The 5,170-nt window shown below is 41.5% G+C and overlaps 1 pseudogene; it reads left to right on the top strand.

Moving 5' to 3' along the window:
- The first annotated feature begins 3,963 nt into the window (after positions 1 to 3,963).
- Positions 3,964 to 4,841, top strand: LOC137234876 (protein FAM76A pseudogene; annotated as a pseudogene).
- The last annotated feature ends 329 nt before the right edge of the window (positions 4,842 to 5,170 follow it).

Here is a 5,170-nt window from a genome sequence, read left to right as displayed (position 1 = left end):
TATCAACCAGATTTTTCAAAACCTTTTGAACTCACGACTGACGCAAGTAATTTCGCTATAGGAGCTGTACTTGCCCAAAATAGAAAACCTATCGCTTTTATTTCCAGAATTCTTAGCGATACCGAACAAAATTATAGTACCAATGAGAAAGAACTCTTAGCTATAGTATGGGCACTACAAAAATTACGAAATTACTTATACGGAGTAGCCGATTTGACAATTTATACAGACCACCAACCATTAATTTATCCTATATCGTAAAAAATCCAAATAGGAAACATAAAAAATGAAAAATTTAATAGAGGAATACGGAACAAAATTAGTTTATAAACCTGGTCATCAAACTGTTGTAGCAGATGCGCTTTCTCGACAACAATTAAACACATCTACGGATTGCTCAGCCCATTCCGCACAAAGCTCACCAACAGATATAATGAGAAAAGTGAACAGCCCTTCAACTCATACAAAAATCAAATAATTATTATAAAAACGAATGAAGAGAAAGAAACCGTATCTCAGACAATATTTGCCGACCATTTTAGACACGCGACATATTACAACGATCCACAAATTTTATACAAAAAGTTGAAAGAGGTTGTCAGATTTAACGTTACAAACGCTTTAAGAGTAGAAAATTAAGAAATATTTAACTTTGGAAAAGATATTATTCGTGCATTTCCAAATTGTACGTTTGTACAAGCCCAAACACTCCTTACTGATATTACGAATATCGATAGACAAAAAGAGATTATTATTCAAACTCACAGAAGAGATCATAGAAATTACAAAAACAACGCTCAAGAGATACTTTTAAACTACTACTGGCCAAACCTAAAAAAAATGTGCAATACGGAGACAAATACATGCGAAATATGCCTTGTACATAAATATGAACGTCAACCGAACAGACAACCTATAGGAAAAACACCAATACCAACAAAAGTAGGGGAATACATACAAATGGACATATTTCATATGAACAACAATATGTATCAGTACAAAAGCGTGGTGGCAGCGGCGCGCATCCACGTAATTGTAAAAATATAGGTGTAGGCAAAAAGGAAGAAAACAAGAACACAAGAAAAGTTTCGTGAATAAATGTAATTACAAAGGGCTTTTTATTAATTGTATAGCAATACAACAAGTGTTAAGAAAGGATTTTAACAAGAGTTGTGAGAATTTAGATATTAAATATATTTTGAAAATTTGCACTTACGTGAACGTGAGATGACACCGTGTAGCTTCGCTGGCTGCTGGATTGAAAGAGGACGAACCTCTTTGCAACAAAGCCTATCAACCTGCGATACAGCACCTTCGTTGGGTTTCCCGGCAACAAAGTTGCTATACCGCGGGCGCACAGCGGTAAATGTAAAATACACATACGTAATATCACTCACACATGCCCGCGTGCTAGTGACTGCAAACATGTGTGGGTGGCAGCGAATTATGTTACGAGGGGGGGGGGGGGGGGGCTAGATATATTTAGGTCTGTGACCTACAAATACCGGCCCCCTTGCCGTAAGCAACAAAGAAAAAAAGGAGAAATGTAGGAACGTCATGCCATCACACATTTCGCAAGGCGATGCGTCGATGTACCGATGCAGACGCCGTGTGATTGATCTCACGTCTCGGTCTCTGAAAGATATATATGAGTATGCGTGTTGAAAATTACAAAATATCTATATTGGGTGGGCTCCAGACACGACGAGGCCGAAAATCGTGGCTTGAGTGAGCGGTCTTCTGACATTCGAGGAGGGTGAATCGCTGACCATTATATTGACGTAAACGTCGGCGTGAGCAGCACCGGCGATGATCGGTAGAACGTCGGATCGGCAGGCTTCATAAACTGAAATGGGGCAGCTATCGACGGGTCCATATTCGCCGTTTGGTTCGTTCTTGCATAGTTCGCCACTACAGTGGCTTGGGTTGTAACTTTCCAAGCCACCTCATACTTCCCTCTCAATACTATGGTGCACCGCGAATGGTACGCGGTGTTGGTGCGTTCTCGGCGGAGATCCTTTGCCAAATTGGCATCGATAATGGTGGTGGGAGCGCACGCGTCTAAAAGGGCGCGGACAAAATGAAAACGGCCGCCGGCTTCAATACGTACTATCGCCGTCGGCGCAATGGCAATAAGTGATCGCGTTATGGTTGGTACCACTAGAGTATCCCGGAGTCGGCCGCTCCTGAAGCTGGTAGGTACTTGACGTTTCCGAACGAGAGCTTTGTGGTTGTTTCGTACTTTAATCGGGGCCGCCCTTCCAGCAAATTGACGTGACGAGCGGGACGGACGTGGTTCCGCGTCGTCACGCTGTATACCAGTAGGGCGGTGCGATGGGCGAAAAGGACGTGTCTCCGCGCCATCCCCGTTTTGTGGGCGCACCAATTTGCCGTGCATACTCGAGCGGAACTCAGGTCTCTCGTGGCGTAGCGGTGGTCGAAATCGCTGCGTATCTAGGCCGCCTTGTTGTATCGTTTGATTTATCTCAGCCGCATTGGCAAGCCTCTCTTCTTCCTCTTCTTCTTCGACCTGCTGTGCCCATGACTTGTATTGCTCAGTAACATGGATGGAGAGTAATCCATCTGAGCTCGCATCATCGTCGTCGTTATGACCTTGCGTTGGCAGCGGCTGGTCGTCGTCGATATGGAGCGTAGTATGGTGCTGCTCATTACATCATCGGCATCGATCCTGGCTGGGGCATATTTCAAGGCGGTGAAATGGCGACAGGCAATTTGGGCAATATTTATGAATTAATAATTCGCGTAGACGCGCCTCGGCCGACATACCCCGGTATATCGGGCACAATCTCACTACGTGAGGCTTGTTGCATTAACGGCACGCGATGTTGAACGAATTGGCCCGTGCCTCTGTTTTGGAGCGCTTCAAATTGAATCCAGTCATTTCTGGAAATGGAAGTGTTTAATTTTATGGTCGTATTGGGGTTGTTGGTTGGCCAATGGTGTTTGGTTTCGCGAAAGAGACGGAAAATTTTATTTAAATAAAGGATTAAAGGCCATGAGTAAAAACTTATGTGTGCAACGAACCGAAGAAAAAACGGATTTAGTAGTCATCCATGCGATGTGGCTGGTGCTTTGGCACATTCAATACATTTTCTGATTCGATTTATGTCGGTAGATGTCGCCGCCATATATCTAAAATTTATTTTAGATTTGTGGTGAACTTTGTTTTCACAACAAGTGGCCTGCCACCACACGGAACGGTTCGAAATCTGGGTGAAAAGGTACAGCAAAATTGCATTTCTATCATTCAACATTATTTTCGACGTGTATTGTCGATAATGGTGAGATTCGTGGAATTAAGTATTTTAAATCTCGACCAAATTAATGATTGATCGAGATATGTAATACGCGACATGTGTTGCGTGTAGCCGCGCGTAAGGCATAACGTCGGTAACACAGTGCACTGACAGTCAGAAATGGAGTGTAGAAATTTTGACTAGCAGATGTCGCTCTTCCATTTCCTGAATGAAAAAAAAATGTCATTCATTTAACACGCGGCGGTGAGTATACTGGTAGATTTGCTTATATTCTTATTAATTAATTGCTCTTTCTATTTTCAGATATTATTAGTACAATCAACATTCATTTATGAAAATTTGGAGCTTTGCCACTGATGGCGGCATTCCACACACAATTGTTCATGCAGAGTTTGCGATATAGCACTATTCTTACCAAAGCCACATGAACTTCCACCAGTTTCCTTTGGCCCGCAGGAATTGGTGTTAATGTATGCCGATTTGGCAAGAAAAACGAAAACACCTAGAACCAACGAATTGCACAAAAATACTCTGCGATTACTTTGAAATTAAAATTTCATAAAATTTCATTTTTAGCGTGAATTAAATTGACACGAACTTTGGCGATTTGCGTTCTTTGGAAAAGTGAAATATACTAAAGAATTATTTTGGAAATTAGTCCAGGCAGAAAAACTATAACAAAAACTGAAACTAAAATATAAAAAGATATTTTAATATTATGAGTTCTATGCTGTTTGCTTGTTCGAAATGTTTTTCCAGGCACCCATTCGAGGAATTGTCTGCTGGTCAACAGCTATGCAAGAATTGTCGAGTAGTTACGTCGGTGGTAAAATGTACTTACTGCCGCTCTGAGTTCCAATCAACAGGAAAGTCGCATAACACTTGCAAAAAATGGGAGTATCAACTTGGCAAGTATGGTAAACCAAATTCATGCGAATGATGCAAAATAGTTGCAGCTTTTGGAAACTCAAAATGCACAAGATGTGCAACGCATGAAGCAAAATATGGCCCACCGATACAATGTGATGAATGCAAGCAGCGAAGTGCTTTCGATAAGCAGGACGAAAACAAAAAAAATTAATGGAAAGCTACTCAGTTGGTTTAAAAAAGCTCGACAAAAAGGTCGCATATCAGCGAAAAAGCGTCCCCATGGAAAGACGCATAGCTCAACGACATCTGCAAAGAAATCCTCAAGGTCAAGAGCAATAGTGGTGGTGCTACTGGTGCTACTATTTCTTCTGTTAGTGGAACATCAGCTGCAGAGTTGCCCGACAAAATGAATCTTACTGGTTCGGGTGGAAGCGGTGGCGTCAGCGGCAGTGGAAGTGGCAATGGTAACACAATGAATCTTGGTTCAATAGCAGCAGCAGCAGTCATAACAATAATTCAGCGGATCATGTGGTGGCAATGAAAGAGCGCATCTCTAGCCTAGAGAAACGTCTTACATTCAAAGGCAAAGAATTGCTTGAAAAAGATAAATTGTTAACAGAGCTTCTGGGTGGCATACAAAATATTGATGCTAAAGATTGGCGTGAAAATGCACCTTTACAAGGGAGACTATAATCAAAATCATATAATAATTCAATGGTTTTGGCGTGCGGTATTATCTTTCTCAGATTATATGCGTTTGCGTTTAATACAATTTGTAACTGGTACATCACGCGTTCCCTATGAAGGTTATGTCCAATATCCCTCTCAATTGGTGCATTATTAGCAGAACGTTGAAAATACCTATTTTGGATGGGCTTTTAATCAGTCTCATAAACAACATGGCAATACTAAGCCTTTTCAATATGTTTTTCCAATCATATTTTGTTCAGGTGGCCCAACTCTATATCGGTGTATTTGTAATGGCCGCCTTAATGGTGTTTGATACCCAGAACATTGTGGAT

The sequence above is a fragment of the Eurosta solidaginis genome, chromosome X, assembly GCF_040869045.1.
Source record: "Eurosta solidaginis isolate ZX-2024a chromosome X, ASM4086904v1, whole genome shotgun sequence".
NCBI lineage: Eukaryota > Metazoa > Arthropoda > Insecta > Diptera > Tephritidae > Eurosta > Eurosta solidaginis.
This window is presented reverse-complemented; position numbering and strand designations above follow the sequence as displayed.